General features: G+C 43.5%; 1 long non-coding RNA gene across 1 annotated transcript; it reads left to right on the forward strand.

Moving 5' to 3' along the window:
• Positions 1-14,363: 14,363 nt before the first annotated feature.
• Positions 14,364-16,955, forward strand: LOC101784445. The gene is made up of 5 exons (XR_001163936.3): positions 14,364-14,814; positions 14,923-14,977; positions 15,649-15,687; positions 16,449-16,547; positions 16,636-16,955. It is a non-coding gene; the product is annotated as an uncharacterized LOC101784445 (long non-coding RNA).
• The last annotated feature ends 10,468 nt before the right edge of the window (positions 16,956-27,423 follow it).

Raw genomic sequence — 27,423 nt, forward strand, 5'->3', positions numbered from 1 at the left:
TTTAATTCTCTCGCACGGGCCCGAGTGATTGGCCCAACTGGATGATCAACTGTAGGCGCCTGAGGTAGAGGAGCAACTGGAGGCGTCTGAGGTGCTGCTGGTGTAGATGTACTCGTGGTGTCCTCATCATAATGTGATGACTCCCCCATGCTTAGATGATGCTCGTCCTCGAGCATGAAAAGAAAGAAAGATAAACTGCTAATGTAAGTACCAAAATCTTTGATCTTTTGGAAAAAAATTATTTTATTCCTCTCGAGGGACTTCCTCACCATATTTTAGGGGCAACAGAGGGGAAAACACCCTAGGCTGATCGGCCTGAGGGTGTCTAGGCTGATCGGCCTAGCCCCTTTTTGCCTCTGTTTCTTCCGCTTTTTATTCTCCGCACTAGTGGATGCCTCCAAGTCTTGATTTTCTTGGAAAGGCATTGATTAATCTTCCGAATCTTTGTCAAAATATTTTCCAAGGAGGTAGTCACAAAAAATGATATTTTTGGATTTAGGTTTGGATGCCTAGCTAGGTTTGCAAGATTTCTAGTATAGAAATTCATAATGCATGGACTGAAAGGCTAGCAATAAATGGTTACACAAAAAAGGAATGACCAACTTCTAAGTCTCATACCACAGAAGTAAGTCCTAAATCAATTCACCCAAAAATAAATCTTGCAATCTATAGTTCATCATGACATAAATATTTGGCTTTGGATGGGTAGAGCAATTGCAAGAAGTATTATTAACAAGGTCAGTGTAATGATATTCAAAAATAAAAGAGCCTTTGATCCATTTAAAAGAGAGAGCAATAAATAAATATATGGGTCCAAATTATCATAACCTCCACAAAAAGATAAGCTGGTGTTTATGGCAAATTCAGTTCATCTTAGAGAGAGCATTAGTTCAATGGTGCAATAACCAAGTACAAAAATTGAACAAAGTGGCAACGATCATCATGTTTCAACATGACTAGAACTTAAGGTGATGAATTTTTATTTAAGCATGACATGGTGAAAACACGGAAACTTAAAATAATATAGAAAATACTACGCACACCCAACACACATGCTAAAATAATTAAAAAAGAAGAAGAATCAGACCACAGATGTGCGTATTTATTCGGTTCCTTCGGACATCAATCTAGATCGTCTTGCAGTGGCTCAAAATGTGGCTTCCCTTGCTGCTGATTCTCATACAATCCATGTTTGTAGTGTTCCTGCACTCCACCTTGATATAGATTCGGAGGCACAATTCCCATCGTGCCGAACTGATAAGTGATGCTTAGGTTCCCTTCTTCCATCCTTTTGTGGTGGAACCGCCCAAATTAACATGGCTAAAGCACACTTAAGTCGCTTAACACGCGATCATGTGCTTTAAACAAGTCAACTTGGTTGTTCGTCACATTTCATCCGATAAACCACCTAACTCAGGATCGAGAAAGCAAGACTCGCTCGAAGGTGAGTGGTTACAGAGATTACAACAGTCCATCTAGATTAAATAAGTGCAACAATTTATTGCAACATCAAGTTCAAAATTCAAGAAAGTTTGCTGAGTTTTCAAGCGACAGAAATAAATAAGCAGAAACTAAACGTCGGTGCATGATATCATGAAGAAGCCGATCATGACATCAATGATCCCTGTCCTCGCCATCCGAGGAGGGATCCCACTCAACCATCCAACAAAGAGGAAGTTGGGTAGGCCAAGTGCCACTTGCAGCGAGCTCAGGGGTATCAATATCACCTGAAAAGATGTGCCACAAGCAAGGCTGAGCAACTATGCTCAACAAGACTTAACCGACGGGTGGTAACTACTCCACCAACATCTAGACATGCAAGGCTTTTTGGCTGAGGGGTTTGTTTTTGCCAAAAGCAACTAGTGTAGGTCCTTAATTTCCATATTTTAGCCACCAGTTCTAAGTTCTTTTACCCGTCTAAGTTAGCAACTATACTAAACAAGCATAGTTTCCAAGCAATTTATGACAAGCATCAATATTAAGATCATCATCAAGTTCCATTCTTACTCAGTGTAGCATAGCGATCAAGTAGTCCTAAACTATGAGAGGTAGACGAATCGATTCGAATTTCTTAACCATGCATGGCGAACCTAATCTCACGACATCCGCGCACCACGAAGGGTCGCTTCATTTGTCAGCCATCCCCATCAATTCCCAGACCCGTGTCGGGCCACTTCTCTTCGTACAAGGCTCCATAGACCCAGCCTATGCCGTCCTATGACCGCACCTGTCACCACGTGCGGCTACAAGGGAACTCCATTCCAGAGACAGTGGAACGAACCGCTCACGTCCTGGTTCAATCAGGTACTAGGCTTCCCCATCCCATTGATGGGATACGAGGTAGGCTACACTAGTGCTATTCAAAATTCTACCGCGTATAACCAGGAAGAACTGCCGTATAAGGATCACGGGATTACCACTCGATGCACTACTGGTGCGGAAGATGTAGATATGCGTCGATGCAGTGAAGACAATCACGTAATCGTATGTGGTCGATCAACGTAGTCGTACGTAGTCGATCACGTCCAGCAGCTCGTCCACGTGCAGCAAGATCGCCTCCGGTACCGCGGCTCGTCGTTGGCTCGTCGTGGCTCGTCGGCGGCTCGTCCAAGTGCTGCAGGCGCAACACCTCCAAGGTATCCACACGTGCAGGAAGGAAGCATCGCAAGCCGGACTGCTAGATCCGCGAGTTGCAACAGGCGAGGGCGTGGGAGGTGCGGCAGGTGTGTTTCGCCAAAAAGGTGTAAACCCTAGGGCGCCCCCACCCCTCTATTTATAGAGGTTTCTGACGGGCCTCTAGATCCGAGGCCCATTAGTACTTGTAAACCTAATCCAACTCGGATCTGATCCGAATTGGGCTTCCAGCCCCTTAAGTGTGTGACCCTATGGGTTCGGATACGTATAGACATGGCCCGAGTACTCCTACTCGGCCCAATAGTCGGTAGCGGCCTCTAGCAAGACGTGCCAACTCCTATACGCACACGAAGATCATATCAGACGAACCATCACAACATAATATACATGCTATTCCCTTTGCCTCACGATATTTGGTCTAGCTTCAAGCCGACCGCTCTTTCTCGATCCCGTGATTCGGAATCCCTTTGTAGGTTAACTCTTAACCGTACGTAGCATGGCCATGCATTTTCGGATCCGATCACTCGAGGGGCCCAGAGATATCACTCTCAATCAGAGAGGGGCAAATCCCATCTTGATTGACCATGTCTCATAGCATGCTTCTTGACAAACCCGAAAGCTACCTTTATAACTACCCTGTTACGGCGTAGCGTTTGATAGCCCCTAAGTAGGTCGATCCACATCTAGAATACATGCGACAATCTCAGGTCTAAGGACAAAGCGTATATGTTGTTTAAAGAGAGAACTACTTCTCGTGTTGGGTCAGTCCTAGCACATGTCTCCACATGTGTCCACATTATTAGTTCAACATCTCCATGTCCATGACTTGTGAAACATAGTCATCAACTAATACATGTGCTAGTCTAATATTCATGTGTGTCCTCACATGAACTCCGACTAGGGACAACTTTAGAATAACCATACAAGTAAAGAGTTTCACATACAATTCACATAATTGCAAATCAATTCAAGTAGCCTTCAATGGATATTCAACGAACACAACATACAAATCATGGATACAAATGGAATATCATCATCTCTATGATTGCCTCTAGGGCATACCTCCAACACCCATACTAGGTATGAGATTAGTACTTTCAAACACTTGATCACGAACACTATCACATCTCGACCTTAGTCCAATTTCATGTAGATAGACGGGGCAATCCACCGACCACCAAAATAGTTCACAGAGCCCTACCCCGTCCATGTTCCTTATAGTTGTAACAAAAGGAAAGCAAACAACTCCTATAACTCGCGAGTGACAAGAAATCACTCAACTTTTACCGAGTCCTATTAAGCATTGCAACTACTCGACCTATCATACTAGTGTTCAGATCAAAGGGCACTACTTCATGCATCTACGGTTTCAAGCAATTCCCAAAAATGTAAATGCACAATCAAACAACCAAATATGTTGCATGTAGTTAAAGATAGGAATTGATGCTCCGGGGCTTGCTTGGAATCCAACAAATAGAGTTGAGAAGTGCCTTGGTCTATTTGTGATGAGTGATTGACTAAATGATTTGAGGCTTTACCGGTTGAGTCCATATTTCATATATGCTTGATTATGCTAACGGTTAATCAGAGGTGTGTGTTGTGTGAGTTGTGTTGTTGTATTTGAGTATACCGTATGTTGTGTGTTGTGTCTCTTGGCTTGTGATGTGCAGGTGTAGGATGCAACGTGGCGGTCGATGGCATGAGGTGAAGGTCAAGCGTGAAAGGTTCATGCTGATGTACTAGGGCTGTGAAGGGTGGACATGAGTAGGCTTGGACTGAGGGACCCGAGGAGTCCGGGAGGAGTCATGGATGATCCACATAGTGCACGAAAGAGCAAGAGTACACGGACGGTGATGGAGACGGTGTCGGTTGAGTCAAGAGGGATGGAGGCGAGTCGAGTAGGCAGCCCGGGAGCCAGGAGCGAAAGACTTGGAGGCGTCGAAGTCTTGGCGTAGGCCGGACACATGTCAACATCGGTGAGTCATGTCGTGCGCAGCGTGCAAGAGGGTTTGATTGGTTTGACCTCAAAACTAGGGGTGAATCACGCCTTGCGGGGCGTGCAAGAGGGTTTGACTTGTTTGGCCTCAAAATCGGGGGACGAGTCCAGTGCAGCTGGATCGCGTCGAGTCGGAGGATGCGTGGCACCATCATGAAGCTTGCGTCGAGGCAAAGCTAAGTCATGAAGGCGTCGAGTCCATTCGATGAGTGAAGAAAAAGTTGGACAATTTTGCCCTTAGGGGGTTTGGAGTTGTATGCTTCATGTAAGGGCAACTTCAGAAATAACCAAGTGCCTATATATATGAGAGATGGCGGGTTGGGGCAGCCATCCCTTTGGTTGTTTTGGTGGGGGTTTTCTCATTTATTTTGTGAGAGCCTTGGGTAGAGGGAGAGAGGGAGAGAGGAGGGATCTTTGTGTTGATCTTTTTACCATCCTAGCTTGGATTGTGCTTAGGAGTGGCTTGTAACCAGACATGGTGAGGTAATCCAAGAATTAATTTCGTGCTCAATTGCTTCTCATTCTCACGATCTGAAATTTATCCTTTTCCCTATTTTCGGAGCATTTTTCGGTGAATTTTTGGATCTCATGATTAGCAGCGTTTTGGGGTGTTTTTCTTGGGGCAAATCGGTGCTAGGACATGTGCAAGAACATCTAGGACGATCCCCTAGCAAATCCATGCACGAGCACCTTGGATTTTAAGATTTCCCAAAAATCCCCTCCTTGTGTCCTTCTCCTAATTCATGGAATCTTGTGACCAATTTGTGAGCTTTTCGACTTGAAACTTTGAGAACACCTTTGGAATGTTGTGAGGCTATGGTTCAAATTTCGTGATTTTTGGAGGTTGTTTGTTCGTGTTTCGGATTTTTCTTCTCTCCTCGCGAAGGCTGAAATCTGGGATTCTGGAATATTCTGGAAGTAATTCCAGAAATTTCCAAACCTCCGGAAGTTTCGAAAGGTTTCTCTGGAAATCTCCGTAAATCCAGAATTTTCCGAAGGTTTGTTCGGATTTTTCCACACAAAGGTGTTATTTTTTAAAGTCCTTCTTCCGGTACTCATTTGGACTCTTTCTTGCTTCCGCTATTCTGAAATTGGGTTCCTAGCATCATTCTTAGGTCCATTAGCTCGTGCATAGCTAAGTGGACTTGATTTTGCTAGAAGAGAGGATTGGCGGAGTTTAGACAAAATTCTTGGAGAAAATTTGAATTGACTCCCATTCACACCCCATCTGGTCGCCTTTCCAGTCCTTCGGAAGAAAATCGTCATCGAAGTCATGGTTGGAGCAAGTCTTCCTTCAATATTCTTTAGCCTCCCCTCTTCCTCGCTCTTTATTGTGAAGCTGTATATCGACTTCTTTTTGGTGTAGCCACTTTGAGAGCAAGATGCTCTCCTTGAAGTTTGTGGTGCAGCTTTGGGAATTCCATGCGAAAGGGCTTCTAGTGTTCATCCCACCAAGCAACATTCATTCGTTGCGTGGTGCCTCCATGTTGATATCACCACCTCTCGGCGACTCGGAGACTGAGTACCGCCACGAAGTGCTCGACATAGATGAAGCTTCGGCTGACGATCATGACATCTTTGACCTTTTGAAAAGCCCTCCGATGCTCTTCATTGCTGCAACTTCAAGGAAAAGACTTTGTTGGGGTTTCTTGCCGACGAAAAATATGCACAATAGCAAGGGCTAGCAAGAGGTGCTTGCTGAAATTTTTATTTGCTGGAATTTTTGTGTGTGAATGGAGTTTTGAATTTTTCAGAGGCTAACCAGAGGTGTTCTTGGTTGAAAATATGATGAACAAGGAGCTAAATGACTTACCTGTCAAAGTACACCACGGGGGGGGGGGGGGGCTTCAAAAGACCCCAGGCCAATCGGCCTTGCCTCCTTTGGTCCCCATCTTTCTTCACATGGCCACTTGCTCATTATTGTACCCAAAATTCAGGTCTTCACGTGAAGGGCACCGCCAAAACAATCTCCTCCACTCCTTTGTGTTGTCACTTTGCTCAAAATCGTGCACCTATCTCTCATAGGCTTGTTGTTTTCTCAATTACACTCAATGTTTTTTCCTTTGAGCTACAACAAACAAGCACGGCAGGCCACTCTTTATTTCTTTATGCATGTGTGGTAGGTGAGAGTGCCTCCATAATGGTTCTCGTGATCACAAATCAAGCCATTAGTGTTAATGAAGGTCATAAACCCTCCAAATCATGTTTAGATGCTTAATCCTCCTGTAATTTTGAAAATTAAAAATTGACTCAGAGCTAGCAATGAGTTCAAATATATTTTAAAGGAGTTTTGAAGCATCAAAGGTATTTGTAAGTCAAAAGGATTTCGACTACATTAATTTTGGTTGCACCGATATCGTTCATTCTCATGAATTGAGATGAAGCAATTTCGATTTCAACCGGGGGGTAGTGGATTTAGGTTCTAATTTTGGCTAAAATTGAGAGAGGAATTTGAATGAAATAAATCAAAGATGATTGAGAAAAATTCTAATTGTAGGAAAACTGATGAGTTTTTAAAGGTTTAGTAAACCAAGATCCAAAGGTTATGTGAGTCCTAGCATGCATAAAAAATTTACAATGTAAGAATAACACGGGTTCTACTGGTTTGTGTATCATGGAAACAAGTCAGGCTAATCATCATGGTAAAGATGAAAAGTTTGATAGGATCTGGATATTTGGTTCTGGCTTTCCAAGAAAAATTGAATAAAACTTGGTATGGCTCATGTCATTAGTTTATGAAAAGGAGAGGAATAGAAAATGACAGGGTGAATAAAACTGCAAAAATTATCTTGACTGAAGGTTCCACTTATCAAAGTTTTACTAGGTTCTACGTAGCAAAATCTACAACTCACTTGAAAATTCAAATGTCTTCAGGGTTGTCCTCCTAGTAGCTTATTCTTGACAGGCTGGCATTGTTCCTTCTTCTGGACGATAGCAACATGCGTTGGCATCTTTTCTGCTGCCTTTTTGTTCTTCTCCTCCTGCTTGACATGACGATGTTGCAGTATATACATGCTAGAAATCATATTAAATACATCAAAGCATGGTCCAAACTTCAACACGCTCATAGTGCCATTAATATCGAACTTGATCTCGCCCTTCCCAACGTCTATGTTTGCTCTTGTGGTCATTAGGAACACCCTTCCTAAGATGAGTAGAGATTTAGCTCCTTCTCCCATCTCGAGTATCACGAAGTCAATAGGGACAAAGTGATTCCTGATCTTCACAGGTACATCTTCAGTTATGCCTTTAGCATAGCAAATAGTGTTGTCCACCAACTCCAGGCACATAGCAGCTGGTTCCGAATCCGGCATGCGTAGCTTCTCGAACATAGCTTTAGGCATGATACTCACACTTGCACCAAGATCACATAATTTAACACGGGATGGTTGGACATACTTGGTCTCTTTTCTTCTCGGGAGCTTGGTTAGCGATCACAGCACTTCACTCTTCTGTCATCTTGATGTGGTCTGTAGTGAACTGCGGGATCTCTCACTTGTTCATCAGTATATCCTTAAAGTAGCGAGCGTAGGTTGGAACTTGTAGAGCATCCAACAGTGGCATATTGATGTTGAACCTGCGCACAACTTCAACAAATTTTTCAAACTGTTTGTCAGTTTTACCTAGACTATGGTGTGGCTTTCTTGGTAGAATCTTGGTGTTATCTTAATCAACCATCTCAAACTCTGGTTCTTTCGTTTTAATTTCTGAAGTTGGGGTAGGTGTCTTCTCCTTTGAAGTCATCTCTGCTTCTTTGCCCGACGTTCTAGATCTTTAGTTTCTTTGCCCGAGCGAGTTTGAATAGCTTTAGCTAACTATGGATTCCTCGATTGTCCCGGCAATTTTCCTTCATTGCTTGTAAAATGCCCAGCTAACTGTGTAACTTGAGTCTCCAACATTTTCATCATGTTCATCACTTGGTGATTTGAACTTCCGACCTCTATGACCTTGCTATCTATATTTTCCAGAACCTTGTCCATAGCCTTGAACTTATTGATAGTGTCTGTTAATCTTACCTTGCTCCTCCATGAACTCCTTCAGCTGAATGCATAGAGGCACCGTGTTCTAGATGGATGAGCTTGCATTGAATTGAGGTCTATTCTATCCATACCGAAAGTTAGATGGTGGAAACCATTCTCCTTTCATCATGTAGTCTAGCAACTTTATTTTCTCTAGACAGTTCTTCCTGACATGGTCATTGTCACCATACTCTTCACATGTTAATTTTTCTTCTGCTACCTTCAGGTCTATAGCATGAGCTTCTTTTATCTCCATATTCTCCAGTCTCCTCATCAGCGAATCGATCCTTCCTTCGAGTAATTGATTATTCCCCACTTGCAACACTCCTTGAGAATTTCCAGCTGGTTGAACTGGGAACAGGCGCCTAGATGATGCCCATGCATCATTGTCTGCAACCTTCTTGAATAACTTGAAAGCTTGAGTTCGGGTGAGGTCGATGATTGATCCTCCAGTCGATGCGTCAATGATTACCCTTGATGGCGGTGTGAGACCTTGATAGAACTTCTAGACTAGATCCTCCCTCGGGAACTTATGATGTGGAATTGCATGGACTAGTCATTGCAACGCTCATAGGCTTTAGCAATGTTCTCAGTAGAATACTGAGCAAAGGTAGCTATCCTACTTCCAAGGTTCTGAGTCTTGGCTGGTGAATAATGTTCTGTTATTGATGGAATAATTAACGAATGCGAATAAATCCGCAAGTGCACTTATATTGTTATAGCTTTCACCTCAGAGTATTCCAAGGGTGTCGAATCCAAGGGAACGTGTGTGTACTACCTCCTAGTTAGTCGGTCCAAGGACACATCAAGATATGTGGCAAGGGTAGAGTGGATTCCTGAGGATAGCACTATAGGCGAGTTAAAGGCTCTTGGTTAAAGAACTCACTTCGGGCACCTACCAACAACTCTACGCTATATCCGAACGTGGAGGATTACAAAGGACCAATAGGGCTACCACCACCTACAACCAAACTCTAGCAACCCGTGGGATTTAAGGCACATGAAGGATAACCCTTAGCCTAGACACCACGTCTACGCTATTGATTACTATTGCAGTCTAGCTACGCCTGACGTCGTGTAGCAAACGTACAACACTCCGTATAAATACGGAGCGACGAACACGTGAGTAAGAGAACTGATCTTACTCAACTATAATAACTATATAAGAAAGGAATCACGAATAAGAATTTACTTTATACTAAAGGAAGCCAATTTCTGTAGAGGTACAAGCATGGAGAAGGGCGCTGACAAACCCGGCGCTTCCCCCAACTACCCCTCACTCTCTCCCTACTCTAAGCACTAGCTAGGTAGCACATTGCCTTTGCAATGAAGCTCTACACTCTACCTGAGAGGTGTTGGTGGTGTGTGCTCAAATGAGACCCCTCCCCTCATATTTATAAGCATTTGGGGGTCGGGTCCTGAGGAAAATATTCAGGGAATCTTCCCTAACCGCCATTTCAAGGTCGGTACCTGGCGACATGTGGCGGCTAGAGGCAAGCAGGCCCATCATGGGTTCGGCCGAACTAGGGGTTCGTCCAACCCCTGGTGACCACCTCTAGCAACCGCCTATGGCTGGGTGGCTCCCAGATGGGTCCTCACTTGGGTACAGGGTGTTTTGCGGTGAATCTTGTCAGTTTGCTCCCATTTGTGGGTCCTTCAATCCGTGTTCTTGCTCCTGATTGGTTGATGGTGTGTTTCCTTGCTCTTTGAGGTGTGTTTTCTCCTTTAATGGACCTGCATACAAATATTCACGAACACTTGTGGAATTCGTTAGTAATAAATCCTACCACTACTGTTGATGTTCGTCTTTTATATGTTTATGCAAGAGTTGACAGTCTAGATTTGGTACTTAAGAGCCATCAACAACACCCCACACTTAGCCTTTTCTCGTCCTTCAGTGAAGGAGAAAGGACTAAGGTGAAACATGACTTCCAAAGGTATGAAGGAAGCATAAGAGATATTCCAAGCCATACCTTGCACTTGTGAACTATGAAGTGTCTACCATACCATCTTAGGTAGTTGAGGAGTGGAACAATTTTGAATCAAGTGACCTTTACTCCTCATGTCAAGTAGCTGGGGATTTTTCAAAACAAACCTTGCTTGGCTCCTCATTTGATTCTCTCAGATCGCTCAATGTATATATGTCCTTACCAAGGTATTTGACTTGCCTTTCTTCATCCTACTTCTAATGATGGCTATGTGTGGAGCTCAAGGTAGGGTATGAGGGATAAGGCATACTTGTATCGCATATATCGCAAAGTCAAAAACTGGATCCAAGGAGAAAAACAAGTCATACAATCAGATCAAGATGTGTAGTGTATGGATATGGTGGATGGAATGGTAACTCCTTTTTGTATGGTCTCTCCCCCTTGTAAAATCTTTTGAGAACATGGATATGTTTCTTTTCTTTTTCTTTTTCTTGGACCTTCATGTGTCCAACTTTTTTTTCAATACTTGGACCTTCATGTGTCCATATTTTTTTTGATACCCCATGTCTCTTTTGTAACAATAATTGGAGAGAGAGACCAACATAAATGGTGGAGCATTTATTCTATGGAATGGATGGATGGTACAATGCTAACTCTCATATGAGCATAGCAAGGGGAAAATGATGTGCACGTGAATCTTGACCATGAAAGCATGAAAAGAATTCTCACAAGGGTCACAACAATTTGACAAAGCTCAATGCAAAAACAAGCAGTGTATGCAATAGGTTTTTCAAGACAACTCAATGCAAAGTCAAGCAGCATATGCAAAGGGTTTTCCAAATTTTCAAACAAAAGTTCCCAAGCACTTAAACAGTAAGAGCGAAGATCAAATCCTTCGAACCATATCTCAAACATCAACTACTTAGATGAGCATGTTTTCCTAAATATTTTTGTTCACAAGCATCAAGATGACGAGCATGGAATAAAATATATGCAAGACAACCATAGGAGACATGTAGAGCAGGTGGAGCATGCTGATTCATTTTATTTTGAGTTGATTCAGAGGACCAGATTTTAAACTTGTTCAAACTCATTAATCAAGGAGAGTAGAGAGGTATGGTCTACTTTACCTTTGTGTGATACTTTTGGGGTTTGACGACTCCCCTGCACTTATTCTTGTACTTGCATTTTATTAGGGGACAAAACAAAACAAAAAGGAACCTAGGAAGATAAGGGTTTGTCTAGCCCATTTATTATGAGAGTTGATTTTAAGGCTAGGTGTCTTTGATAAAGTTGATCACGTCATACTCTCTATTATCAGGTTCTGGGAAGATTTTTAGGTGATCACTACAAGGATTCACCTCTAATGCCACGCCACACGATTGCAACACCACAAATTTGGTTGCCATAGGAGGGTCGTATTGCAACCTTTCCATAAAATGGTTGCAATATGTGCCTATAATGCAACGGACTAAATGTATTGCAATATGTGTGGTTTGTCGTTGCAACAGGCATGTGCTACTGCAACCATTTAAGAATTGTGTTGCAATTAGTTGGCATTATTGCCATGGTACTTTTGAGTTGCATTAGTATTCATTTTTGTTGCAATTACTTGGTGTTACTGCAACTATTGCTTGTAACTATTGCCATGGTTGTTTTGGGTTGCAATAATCTTCCATGGTGTTGCAATTGCTAGGTGGTTATTGCAACAAGAATTTTGAATGGATGCAATAGCATGTTCCTATTGCCACGGTTTTCTAGGATTGTAATAATCTTTTGTGGCATTGCAATTGTTAGGTACTTATTGCAACTACAATCCTAAATGGACGCAATATCATGTTACTATTGCCATAATTTTTTTGTGTTGCTATAGACTAATGTATTTAGTTGGCCTTTCTTTGTCTAGGGTCCAGCAGCATACGTGAGCTATTTCTAAATAATATCTTCTATTTCATAGGAGATCTATTTTGGTGGACATATTTTAAAATTCTGAAAATTTCCATAATTAATGCATTGGCATCCCTCATAATTAAAATATCCATAATTAATGTTGAGGCATCCCTCGTAATTAAAACATCCATAATTAATGGAGATAGTTCCATGCTGAATAAATTCTACATGAGATCTCATGTAAAAGAGGCTCACCTGTTCACCATTGAGCTACTTGTGATGTTCTGAATGTTTCTAGTATTTTTCTCTTTTGTAGAAGTGCTTGTGTTTATTACTAACGTGAAAAGTCCAGTCATCAGCCCACCTCATCCGCTTCAGCCACGTTGTCTGGCCATGTCAATGTCTAGCCAGGTCGCATGATACACTGCTTAAGTGGGAAGTAGGAGGTTAATGGGGGAGGCCAAGAGTCGGCCTTATCCAGGGAGTTATCTTGTAAGGCATAAAACCAAATTTTAGATCTATAACAAATGATTATACGTGACTAGCTCAATGGTTGTGCTCTTTGGTTGGACGGTGCAGACCGCAGTTTGACTTCACGATGGAGCACACTTTTTGTTAATTATTCCCTTTTTTATTTCCCTCCTTTCACCGTGGTTCGACTCCGCGATGGAGCACACTTTTTGTTAATTATTCCCTTTTTTATTTCCCTCCTTTTAAACAAAGATGCAAAAACAAGCAAAGCGCAGGGATCGAACCCGCAACCTCAAACCACAAAGATTGCAAGCAATACCACTGGACCACTACTTCAACTGCGATGATGTGAGGATGGTTTATCCTATGTACACAATTTCTAGTGGACATCTCGCGACCACGTGGCGGCACCGAGATGGTTGAGCTACTTCGCCCTGGACCACGTGGCGCGCTGAGCTTGTTGCCCGCAGCATCTTTTTTCTTTTCAATCTATACTTAAAACTTGTAACTGGTGTTTCTCGATCATAGTAACTTCAAATTTGTTGGTATTTTTTTTCTATTTTGTTGTAAAATCACAAACTTTCATGTAATCTCATTTGTTTGCCTACTATATCACAAAATCGATATTTTATGTATTGTTTTTATATAGCTTCTTTTCTTCCACCAAAAAAGAATAGATAAAATATGTTTTTTGCATAACAATTGGTAACATAACTTCATATTTTCTAATGTCATGATAAATATAAGATTCTATCCAATTTTGAGGTGAAAATGAGTTCGATCATGTAAAGTGCTACTTAAATCTCAAAGTTTGACTTGAGTTACTACGAACAATGTGAGGGATGTCTCCATTTGTGAACAATGTATGCTCCAACTTTATAAAATACTAATTTTTTTTACAAGCTTAATTATGAACCAAAAATATATTGCCACATCAATTTGTAGAACTTTTGGATCAAATTTAGATATTATTGTAATTATTATGTGCTAATTTGGAGATAAATTTTTGAATTGTCTCTAAAAGACAACATAATTTTTCTCCAGAAAGTCAACTAAATGATAGAAAATACCAAATCTACTTAGAAATTATTCAAAGTCCTACATGACAACTTATATGTTTCCTGTTACATTTGAAAAATGTATTCATTGTATCTAATATAGTTTATGTACAAGTTGCTTCACAAAGGTGCCTTAATTTCTTATTTTAAAAAAATTTGCTTCACATAAGCTTTTTAGGCGTTGAGCTGAAATCAATTTGCCCCCCCTCCTCCTTCTTCGGTCCAATGGCGCCAGCCCAAAAATTTCGCACAGTCAATTGACACTACTACCCATCCTCCTCCGAAAATACTTCCATATTTTTTAGGGTATCTTGGTAATCTCATCCCACACCCACGCCCCAAATCTCATCCACATCTCCGCAATCTCATCCACCATAGACCTCCCTCCACCATAGACCGCATATCCTCCGCTGCCATCGCACTCCCATCTCCTACTCCTCCGCCGACCGCCGCGCCCTCATCTCCTCCCTCCACCGACTGTCTCCGCGGACACAACCCCTCCTCCGTCAGCCAAATCCTAGCCAAACCGACCGCGCCTCCCTCCTCTACCTCCGACCGCGCCTCCCTCCCCAGATCCCTCCGCACCATCGACTTTTCCCGCGGATGAGGAGGCGCAACAGCCCCCTCTCCTCCCTCCGTATCCCGCCGGCACCCCCTCCCTCCCAGCGCGGGTAGCGGCGGATCTGCTGCGGGTGGCCTAGCCCTGGCCTCCCGGCGCGAGCGCCGGCGGCACAGGCGTGGGGGGCGCCCAGCGCATCGCAAGAAGTCGGCGTGGCTAACTCAAGCAGCTCTAGAAGGAGTACCACGCGCTCTGCAAGGTGAGCTCCGGTTGGATTGGGGGTCGATTGGTGGGGATGGGTCCGATTGGGCCGTGCCATGGCTCAATTTCTGATTGTTGGTTTTGGTTTAATTTCACTGGGTTGCAGGAGCCGCCGCTGCAGATCGTGGCTCACCCGCTGCCCAACGATATATTGGAGTGGCGTAAGTAGCCTCCCCTAACCCTACCAGTAGATTTGGGTTCATGTTTTGGTAGCAATCAGTTTTTGGATGTTTCTGTATACATGGGATTGCTCTACGCATTGCATGACATACTTGTAGCAATTTGTGGTTAAAAGTTTGGAATATCTGATTTAGCTGCACCATTGTCTCATCTCTTCATGGAAATATTGCTTGTTCTGCTTATGGTACATGGGTCTAGACCCCCATATGTTTGTTTATATTTATGTATTGGTCTGCGTCGGGATTTGCATTGACATAACTGCAATTATCAAGTGCAACAGTAATGGCCAGCGCTATACATGCTGAAAAAGGTTCCTGCTAATTATGTGCACCAACCTGTCAAATAGTAATAGATGAGATATGTTCTTGGTTAAATTTACTAATGAGTAGTTGAGCACCATTGACAACTCATAGATTACAACAGCACCAACCTGTCATTTTACCTTGCATGCATCAAGGAAAAGAATTATAGTGAACATGTTTGCTATATGTGTTCATGGCAACGTTAAAAGCTTTTTTGTATAGTCCAAATCCATTTGGTGCCTCAGATTGTATTTATCATCCTTGTTCTTAATGCAACGCCAATCTTTTTGCTTACTTTCAAGGCTATATATTGGTACCAACTTATGTGCTTTCTTTACTTTGTATGCTAGACTATGTTCTTGAAGGAACTAAAGGCACACCCTTTGAAGGTAGAGATCATGCAATACTGTACAACATGACAACCCCTAGTAGCAGGTTTACGCCAAACAAAAGAATATGCCTGTCAATGAGTGACTTGAATTGTTTCTGGATTATAGTTGCTTTTGCATCACATTAGATATGAAATAATGCTCATTATTACTATGCTTTGCATCCTGAGTCTTGGAATCCAATGTGGTCTGTAGCAACGTACGCACATACTGATAACTAGCTTTTTAGCAAGGAACCCAGAGCATGCTTTTCATGTTTCAGCTACTGTACAGTGTACAAACTCTTTAATTACTGCTATTCAAATGTGCTCTGTGGTAATTTGTAATTATTTCAACTTCTTTTTGCCATGAGATGGGGGAACTTGAAATGGTAAATCTGAGGTTTAAGTCTGCTGTCCCAGATCACTTTTCACTATGATTCACCTATGTTTTTCAGTTCAAACTGTATGCATTTTCTTTCACTCCTGTTATTGGATATTGTCTATGTGTGGTCAGCCTTTGTCACTTGTTACTATATATGTAATGAGAATATATATTACCGTGTGAGAAATTTCAAATTTTAGTTATTCAGTAGAAGACTGACTTGGCTAATTGGATTCCGGTTTGGCTCTTTGTGAAAATTGGTCAATGATCTGAGTACTACTTTTATTGTGGGACTTTTCTAGGTTAAGTGCTTGTACGGAAATTTGAACGCGTAAACAACATCATTTTTGTACTTCCAAACTCCACTCATAATTTTTCTGACCAAAATTGAAATGCAGGCTAACAAAGATGGGGGACAAATTGCAGAGGTTGCTGCTACAACAAACATGGGTGAAGAAAATGTAACTATAGAAAGTGAAGAAATATCACATCGGCAGGTCGTTTGAGAACTGAAGAGTGTTTAATGTTGTCATGTGATAGTCCTTAGTATGGGGCCTAATTTTCCCTCCATCTATTGATTTGCAGGAAAAGCAAGGTAGCAGCCCACCACATACACAACTCGTAGCTACCACAGCGGAAGGTACAAGTACTGGTCGGAGCAAGATAGAGTTTGAGTGGAGCGCACAAGTGATGGGACGGTCAATGTCAAGCCAACCTTTGCTACAGTGCTAGACATAGCTTATTACATTTTGATGTGTTCAAACTAGCCAGTGTGAGTCGGATACCTTATGTGTTTCAGTTGTGCGTGTGTTATTGACTAAGTTTGACATTGGATGGTTTCATTAATGAATTGTACGAACAAAGCATAATTTGGATTAATGGATGCCTAAATGTTTCTTTCATCATATATTGTTCGGCATGCAATTATTGTTTGAAGCAAACAAGGCATTGTAATATGGACTAGCGACATAATAATTTGGCGTTGCAATATATGATATAGCAACAAACATTTATCGTGGCAATAGACGGTTGCACCTATAGCAACCACAATGTTTAGTGTAGCAATAGAGAGGCTGCCTCTAGCAACCAAATATTTGTCGTGGCAATAGAGGGTTCTACCTATAGCAACCACATAGATAGCGTGGCAATAGAGAGGCCAACTGTAGCAACCAAATATTTATCGTGGCAATAGAGGGTTCCACCTATAGCAACCACAGGGATAGCGTGGCAATAGAGGGTCCATCTATTGCAATGCTATTGATGTGTGGCAATAAGGTCACTTGCAACACCCATTGTCATTGCTTAGTGCACCTATTGCCACTCTTTGGGTATGTGGCAACAGGTATTTCTGGCAACACTAGGTGTGTTGCAATAGTTACTATTGCAACGCCCATGATGGTTGCTTATACTATGGCTTGCAACACTACATGGTGTTGCAACAACACTCCATTGTGTTGCAATAGGGCAAAACCTATTGCAACACCAAAATAAGTTGTGGTGCAAACTTTAGACCACAGTTACTGTGGCAACGCCTGCCAATGAAATTTTTTTGTTGCAATTTTGTCTATTGCAACCATTTTTGGTATATTGTAATACTTTTAGGTTGTTGCATCAAGGGTAAAACCTTGTAGTGGATGACCCTTCACCTTGAACATATCACCTCCGTCATCTTGTAGTGTGATTGCTCCATGTGGCGCGACATCGATGACAGTGTACGATCCTTCCCATTTGCTCCAAAGCTTCCCATGTCCAAATAGCTTGACCTTGAAATTAAAGAGTAATACCTTATCTCCTGGCTTGATTTCCTTCTATTTGATTCTTTTGTCATGCCACCTCTTTGTCTTCTGTTTGTAGATCTTGGCATTATGGTATGCTTTGCCCCTCCATTCTTCCAGCTCTGATAGTTGTTGCTTCCTTTGTCTTTCGGCTTTCATGAAGTCCATATTGAATTTCCATATGGCCCATTGAGCCTATGTTCTAGCTCGACTGGTAAGTGGCATGTTTTTCCCGTAATAGGGTGTCATGCCTAGCGGTGTTTTATGGGCTGTCCGGTATGCCTATTGTGCATCGGGTAGCTTTATCTTCCATGATTTCCCCATCTCCTGCCCAATCTTTTGCCGAATGTTCATGATTTGCTTGTTCGATGTTTCTTCTTGGCCACTTGTTTGGTGGTGATATGGAGTTGCAATGTTGTGTTGTACTCCAAGCTCTTTTAGGTGGTTCTGGAAGGTCTTTTCATGAAGTGAGGACCCTCCGTCGCTTATCACCAATCTTGGTGTCCTGAAGCGTGGGAAGATGACCTCTTGGAAAAAATTTTGAGCATGCCTGGAATCGGCAGCTCGACATGGTACTGCTTCTACCCACTCGGACACGTAATCAACCGCCACCAGGATATCCTCACTATCATAGGACTTTGGGAAAGGTCCCATGAAGTCAATGCCCCATACATCAAATAGTTCTACTTGGAGGTTATCTTGTAGGGGCATTGCATCTCGTGCGGTGATTCGTCCATGCTTTTAGCATCTCCGGCATCTCCGAATGAAATCTTTTGTGTCATCATACATGGTCAGCCAAAAGAATCTACACTATCAGATCTTCGCTTGAGTACAAAATGCACCATAGTGTCCTCCATATGGTGCCACATGGCATCTCTCAATGATCCTCATTCCTTCAGCTACGGGTACACATCTCCTCAGCAAGCCATCGGAACAAACTCTATAGAGGTACAAATCATCCCACAAGTGAAGTTTGCTTTTGTACATCAACTTCTTCTTTTTCCCTCTTGTTGGTGCATAGCCTGTAACCATAAAGTTCACAATATTTGCATAGCAGGGGATGGAGTCCGCAACCTTTAGTTGCATGTCATCGTGGAGGAAGTCATTTATTGGTAGCTCCTGCATGTCAGTATAATGCATACGCAACAAATCATCTGCAATAGAGTTTTCTACTTCTTTTTTAACTTTTATTTCAAGGTCAAATTCTTGGAGTAGAAGAATCCATCGTATCAAGCGGGGTTTAGCGTATTTCTTAGTGAGCAAGTATTTCAATGCAGCAAGATCAGCGTAAACAATGATCTTGGCTCCTACTAAGTAATATCTAAACTTATCTATAGCAAAGACAATGGCAAGGAGCTCTTTTCAGTAGTAGCATATTGAGTTGAGCTCCTGCCAAAGTCTTGCTAGCGTAAGCAATCGCATGATGCTTCTTATCCTTAGTTTGGCCTAGAACAACCCCTATGGCATAGTCACTAACATCACACATGATCTCATATGGGAGCATCCAATCTGGGGGTTGGATGATGGAGCTTAGATGAGTGCCTTTTTGAGGGTGTGAAAGGCAGAGAGGCACCCATCGGTGAAGTCAAAGGGTGCATCCTTAGCTAAGAGGCTTGTGAGGGGTCTAGCGATTTGAGAGAAGTCCTTGATGAAGTGGCAATAGAACCCAGCATGGCCTAGGAAGCTATGGATTCCCTTGACATTGATAGGAGGTGGGAGCCCTTCTATAACTTCAATTTTGGCTCGGTCCACCTCTATCCCTCGTTCAGAAACAAGGTGCCCTAAGACAATGCCCTTGCGGACCATGAAATGACACTTTTCCCAATTAAGCACACTATATCTGAACATGGAGGATTACAAAGGACCAATAGGGCTATCACCACCTATGGCCTACCTTTGCGGCCCATGGGATATAAGGCAAATGAAGGATAACCCTTAGTCTAGGCACCACGTCTACGCCACTGATTAGTACTGCAGCCCAACTACATCTGACATCCCATAGCCGACTACAGCACTCCGTATAAATACGGAGCAATGAACCCATGAGTAAGAGAACTAATCGCACTCAACTAGAACTACTATAAGAAAGGAATCATGAATACAGACTTACTTTCTACCAAAGGAAGCTAGTATCCATAGAGGTATAAGCTTGGAGAAGGGCACTGACAGACACGTGCGCTTCCACAAACTACCCTTCACTCTCCCCCTACTCTAAGCACTAGCTAAGCAGCACCCCACCTTTGCAATGTGGCTCTAAACTCTTCTTGAGTGGTGTGTCTTGAAATGAGACCCCTCCCCTTCTATTTATAGGCTCTTGGGTTCAGTTCCTGAGGGGAATATTTGGGGAATCTTCCCTGACCGCTATTGCAACATCGGTAATGGGCGACATGTGGCGACTGGAGGTGAGTGGGGCCACATGGGTTCGGCCGACCCCTGATAACCACCTCTAACAACCGTCTTTGGCTGGGTGGCCGCCAGGTGGGTCCACACTTGGCTACGGGGTGTTTTACAATGAATTTAGTCAGTTTGCTTCCATTTGTGGACCCTTCAATCCGTGTGGTTGCTCCTGATTGGTTGAGAGTGTGTTTCCTTGATCCTTGAGGTGTGTTTTCTCCTTTAATGGACTTGCATACAAATATTCACCAACACTTGTGGAATTCGTTAGTAATAACTCCTACCACTACCGTTGATGCTCATCTTTTATGTGTTTATGCAGGAGTTGATGGTCTAGATTTGGTATTTAAGAACCATCAATAGCAGCTAGCATGTCCGTCTCCTTGACGGTGTGCATGTCCTGCGCACGAGGTTGGAGTCATTCTTCACTCCAACCCTTATTGGAGACCATCTTCTCGACTAGAGCCGTAGCTCTAGTAATAGTGAGGTCAAGGAAGGCTCCTCCAGCAGCAGCGTCAAGGTGGGCTCGTGCTGACATGGTTTGCCCATTGTAGAAGATTTGGAGGACGAGCCAGTCATCCATCCCGTGGTGTGGGCAGGCAAGGATGTATTCTTGCAGCCTCTCCTATGCCTTTGGGATTGTTTTCGTACTTGACTGCTGGAAGCTGGAAATCTTTCCACGAAGGGCATTGGTTTTGCCCAACGGGAAGAACTTAGCGAGGAACACTGTGGAACATTTTGCCCACATTTTGACAGCATCCTTTTCCTTGTAGAACCACTGTTTTGCCCTCCCGAGGAGGGAGAATAAGAATAGGTGGAGTCTGATGGCATCTTGAGTGACTCCCCTCATTGTGACCGTGTCACAAAGAGCAAGGAAGTGTTGGAGATGATTATTTGCATACTCGTTCAGCTTGCCACAGAAGAGGCTAGCCTACACCATGTTGATGAGGTTCGTCTTCAGCTTAGAATTCACATCTCCCAGGTTAACAGTGGGGCCAGTGGCCACGTTGTCGGTGGAGAGGATGGAAAACTCATGAAGATTCAGTGATAGCCTTAGGAGCGGATGGTGCAGGGATGATTGGTTCGGTTGCCGAAAGAACAATCTAAGGAGGGACAACGAAAGGTCGGATCCTTCTCATAAGACGTTTCAGATTCTCGATGAAGTTGGTTGGCAAATGGAAACCGGTCATACACTACCCTATTTTCATCCATCAGGTGAAAACAAAAGACAAGTTAGCCTGCATAAGCAATGGCTATTCCTTAGTCATAAAACCAAGAACATGTATTGATAAATCTTTTAACCAATGCCATCCCCGGCAATGGCGCTAGAAATGCTTGTTGATTTTTCTTAACGTTACGAATAAATCCACAAGTGCATGGATATACCGCTGTAGCATTTCACCTAAAGAGTATTCAGGGTATCCTTATTTATATTTTCCCAAAGGATGGCATTGGTGCAAAGGATTTATTGAGTACATATTCAGGACGATATGCTTAAGTAACAAACCAAAGTTCATACAGGAGTAAGCCATGATAAATATATGAGGGTAATGTGACACACACACAAGCCAATCTCAAGAATAAAGAATAAAAGAATAAGCCTAAGGTTAGTGGGAGCAAGGCATACAAGAGGTCCTAGTGGCTTCTATCTATACTAACAAGGGTCATACAAGCACATGATTAGAACTAACTCTAAGCGTACATCATTATGGGCAGAATACCCGGCCCTAGTCTGCCAAGGCAAGATATCTTTCAGAACTCCTACACCATACCCGAATGTAATTAGGAAGTGATGAGGACACCACGAGTACATCTACACCAGCAGCACCTCAGGCGCCTCCAGTTGCTCCTCCAGTTGGGCCAATCACTCGAGCCCGTGCGAGAGAATTAAACTTCATCATGCTGTTAAGGAACGAAGGCCCATCGGAATAAGAAGATGGCCCAACAGGGCAGCCCAGGTGGGGCGCCTAGGGTTGGGCGCCGTGACCCCTTCGGACTCCAGGGGCTGCGCCCCCTTTATTTAGTCCGAGTCCTTTTTGTTTACGACTTGAGTTTTGTTTTACATCTAGCTTTAGCTACTCTTGAACACGCGCAAATACGCGCTGTCCTTGTGATTCAGAACTCCACCTTCGAGTGATATTTAGATTGCTCGCCTCTCTTTCTTGTTCGTTCTTCGATTGCGGACAGGAATCGATCTTCGTGATCAGGCTGATCTCGCACCAGCGAGGTTGGTAACCATCGGGAGTTGGTTCAGCGATTGCATTGGCGCTTCGGGTTCGCTCGTCGTAGTCGGATCGTGAGGGTCTACTTCCACCAAGTCGAATTTATCTTCACTCACCGAAAGATCGGGCACTCCGACTCTATCAAGTGGTATCAGCTTTCCAGGTTGATCGGTGAGTTTTACCGAGTGTTTTTCCCTTCCTACAGTCCACAAAAACCAAAACAAATTTTTTTCAGGTTAGATCCTTTGTCCCAGCAACCGTTTAGCCTCGCACATTCTTTCAATAAGTGTCTTTGTTGAATTTGTGTGCCTACTCGTTCAATTGTTGCTGGTTACTTGTGTTTAATCTGTTGTTTCTCGTTTTTTCATCTAACCCTAGTTTTCGCCGCCGCCGCCTTTCCGCTGCTCGCCAACCCTACCAGCCGCGCCCACCGCACCTCCCTGCGACAACCGCGCCGCGCCATCCCACTACTCCGATCGCCCCTCCCCTGTCAAAAAAAAAAAAGATCGAAAGCAATCAGAAAAAAAAAAGGAAAGAAGCAAAAAAAAAAAGACGAAGAAGAATCCAACAGGGAGAAGGAAGGTGATTCGGATTTGTTTCGGTGGAAACTCTTTTTGCGCGCGCCGTGACTCCCCCTGGGTCAAACTCTTTTTGCGCGCGCCGTGACTCCCCCTGGGTCACGACTCTCTGGGGTAAATTCCCCCCCTCTCTTTCTTGGTCCTTTATTATTCTGAGGTCCGCCTTACTCTAGAGAGAGAGAGAGAGAGAGAGTATCTTTTTTTTACCGGAATACCCCTGTACTTTCGGAAAAAGTGTGTGCCGCAATTTGATATTTGAGATCCTCTGTGTTCATATTATCAGTTTTGGGGCACCCTCTGTAAAAAAAAAAAAAAAAAAAAAAAAAACAGAAATAAAAAAAAAAAAAGAGGTGCGCCCTCTCCACCTTGCCTCTGTTCTTTCGATTTTTCCTTGTTACCAGCAACTCTTGTTACGTGTTTGGCACTATCTTTCAACTTTGCATTATTGTTTGATTGTGCTAATCCTTCATTTGAGTGCAGCCTTCCCAGAACTCCACATAGTTCTACGACGAGCATATTTTGTTTCTCCAGGCAATCGCTCCTCCAATCTTTCGTGAGTTCCACCGGTTGGTTGCAGTTCGCCCCTGTGTGCGTGGTAAGAACGGATAAGAATTTGATAACAGCACTAGTGTGAGCGCCTTGTGAGCTGTTACACCCCTATTTTGTCGTCGCTTGTGTTCTTGTCTTTGCGCTAACCATGGCAGATGATGTCGACGCGGGAGCTGACCAGCTGCAGGGCATACGAGCGCAAGTTGAAGGGCTTGTCACCGACATTCAGACGATTCATGAACGGCTGGACTCGACGATCTCCTCGACGACCGAGCGGTGTGATCAGCTCGACCTTGCACAGACGGCCGCTAAGGCCACACTCGACTCAGTTGTGGCAAGACTCGATGCATTGCACACTACAGTCGCAGAGTTGCAGCAGGGTTATGGTGGTGACTCGGACCAGGACGATGGCGACCGCCGTGGCCGTGCCCGCCGCGTGCCACGCCGTCCCGGTGGTAATGATTCCTTTTCCAAGATTAAATTTAAAATTCCACCTTTTAATGGCAAATATGATCCTGCTGCATATCTTGATTGGGAATTAGAAGTTGAACAGAAATTTTCATGCCATGATATTCTTGCTAATTCTCAAGTTAAAGCTGCTATTAGTGAATTTACTGATTTTGCTTTAATCTGGTGGCGTGAATATAAACACAAACATCCCAATACCATTCCAACCACTTGGGAGCAATTAAAAACTGCTATGCGCCACAGATTTGTGCCTTCTTATTATGCTCGCGATTTGCTTAATAAAATGCAACGTTTTCAGCAAGGTTCCAAATCTGTTGAGGAATATTTCCAGGAATTACAAATAGGCATGATTCGTTGTGGGTTATTGGAGGAAAACGACGCTGCTATGGCACGTTTTCGTGGTGGTTTGAACCGCGAAATTCAGGATATACTTGATTATAAGGACTACACAGATATGACAACATTATTTGAATATGCTTGCAAAGCTGAACGTGAAGTGCAGGGACGCCGCTCGAAGACATATTCTAACTCTTTTGCAGGAAGAAGCTCGACATCCAACTCCGTACCCGCTCTCCCTGCGCCACCCACGCCCACCACTACACCGCGCGAGAGAACGGCCAAACCTGCAAGCGCTCCCCCTTCCACAGGCGCCGCCCCTCCCACAGGCCGTACACGGGATATTCAGTGTCATCGTTGCAAAGGATTCGGCCATGTGATTCGGGACTGTCCGAACAAGCGCACTTTGCTTCTTCGTGACGATGGTGAGTACTCTTCCGCTAGTGATTCTGAAGATATTCGACATGCGATGCTTGCCACTGACCATGCAGCTATGGAGGTACATGTCAACCCGGGCGACGCCGATAGGTATGAAAGTCTTGTTGTGCAGCGTGTTCTTAGTACACAGGTCGCCCCGTCCGAGAAGAATCAGCGACACACTCTTTTCCATACCAAGGGCGTTGTGCAGGAGCGGTCGATTCGCATCATCATCGACAGCGGCAGCTGCAACAATTTGGCGAGTACCACGCTGGTTGAAAAGTTGTCTTTACCCACTCGTAAGCATCCACATCCATATCACATTCAATGGCTTAATGATGGTGGGAAAATTAGAATTACTCGCTCAGTCCGTGTTCCTTTCTCCATGGGTGCTTATTCTGATTTTGTCGATTGTGATGTTATTCCCATGGAAGCATGCTCTCTGTTACTTGGGCGACCTTGGCAATATGATACTGATAGCTTGCATCATGGTCGTTCAAACCACTATTCTTTCATGTTTAAGGGTCAGAAAATAATTATACATCCAATGACACCTGAACAAATTCTTAAAGATGATCTTGCTAGAGCTGCTAAAACTGCTAAACAACTTGAACCATCGACATCTCTTAATTCTGAAATCAAGTTGAATGCTCCTGTTTTGCTTGCCACACGTGCTGATTTTGATGAGTTACGCGATGCTCCTTTGCCATGCTATGCCCTTATATGCTCTAGTGTGCTCGTTTCACTTGATGATGCACCATCTTTGGATATTCCCCCTGCGGTTGCTAACATTTTGCAGGAGTACGCTGATGTCTTTCCAAAAGATTTGCCACCGGGACTTCCACCACTTCGTGGCATTGAGCACCAGATCGACCTCATTCCCGGCGCACAGCTTCCGAACCGCGCACCGTACCGTACAAATCCGGATGAGACGAAGGAAATCCAGCGCCAGGTACAGGCGTTGCTTGACAAGGGTTATATTCGTGAGTCTCTTAGCCCTTGCTCCGTTCCCGTGTTACTTGTTCCAAAGAAAGATGGCTCATGGCGTATGTGTGTAGACTGTCGTGCTATTAATAACATTACCATTCGCTACCGATACCCTATACCACGCCTTGATGATATGCTAGATGAGCTTAGTGGTGCCATTATTTTCACTAAGATTGATTTGCGTAGTGGCTACCATCAGATTCGCATGAAGTTAGGTGATGAATGGAAAACGGCTTTTAAAACGAAATTTGGGTTATATGAATGGTTGGTTATGCCGTTTGGTTTGACTAATGCGCCCAGCACATTTATGCGTTTGATGAATGAAGTTCTAAGGCCCTTCATAGGATTGTTTGTAGTTGTCTATTTTGATGATATCCTCATTTACAGCAAGTCTATGGAAGAGCATTTAGAACATTTGCGTGCTGTTTTTGATGCATTGCGTGCGGCCCATTTATTTGCTAACCTCGAAAAATGCATGTTTTGCACACAACGTGTCTCGTTTCTTGGCTATGTTGTTACTCCACAGGGCATTGAGGTGGATAGCAGCAAGATTGATGCCATTCGGGAGTGGCCTACACCGACAACGGTTACACAAATTCGAAGCTTTCTTGGCCTTGCCGGTTTCTACCGCCGGTTTGTTCGTGATTTTAGCTCCATTGCAGCGCCTCTACATGCGCTTACAAAGAAGGATGTTCCCTTTGCTTGGAGTGATTCACAAGAGGTTGCGTTCAGCACCTTGAAAGATAAGTTAACCAATGCTCCTCTCTTGCAGTTGCCTGATTTTACTAAAGTGTTTGAGCTTGAATGCGATGCTAGCGGTATTGGGCTAGGTGCTGTTTTATTACAAGAAGGAAAACCGGTTGCTTACTTTAGCGAAAAATTAAGTGGTGCTAGCTTGAATTATTCTACTTATGATAAGGAGCTTTATGCTTTAGTGCGCACTTTGCATACTTGGCAGCACTACCTTTGGCATCGTGAGTTTATAATTCATTCTGATCATGAGGCTTTAAAACATATTCGTACCCAAACAAACCTGAACCGTCGTCATGCTAAATGGGTAGAATTCATTGAGTCTTTCCCTTACATTATTAAACACAAGAGCGGGAAGGAAAATGTCATTGCTGATGCTTTGTCTCGTCGCTATACCATGCTGTCACAGTTAGATTTTAAAATCTTTGGCTTGCAAACTGTGAAGGATCAATATGTGCATGATGCTGATTTTAAAGATGCTTTCGGCCACTGTATTCATGGCAAACCATGGGGCAAATTTCACATACAGGACGGGTTCCTGTTTCGCGCTAACAAGCTGTGTGTTCCAGCTAGCTCGGTTCGTCGTTTGTTGTTACAGGAAGCGCATGGAGGCGGTCTCATGGGGCACTTTGGCGTCTACAAGACGCATGAAGTGCTGGCTGCCCACTTCTTTTGGCCCCGGATGCGCGCTGATGTTGAGCGCCTTGTTGCCCGCTGCCCTACTTGCCAGAAAGCTAAGTCACGATTAAACAACCATGGTTTGTACATGCCTTTGCCTGTTCCTACTTCCCCTTGGCTTGATATTTCTATGGACTTTGTTTTGGGATTGCCTAGAACTAAGAAGGGGAGGGACAGTATTTTTGTGGTTGTTGATCGTTTCTCCAAAATGGCTCATTT

The sequence above is a fragment of the Setaria italica genome, chromosome IV, assembly GCF_000263155.2.
Source record: "Setaria italica strain Yugu1 chromosome IV, Setaria_italica_v2.0, whole genome shotgun sequence".
Taxonomy (NCBI): Eukaryota; Viridiplantae; Streptophyta; class Magnoliopsida; order Poales; family Poaceae; genus Setaria; species Setaria italica.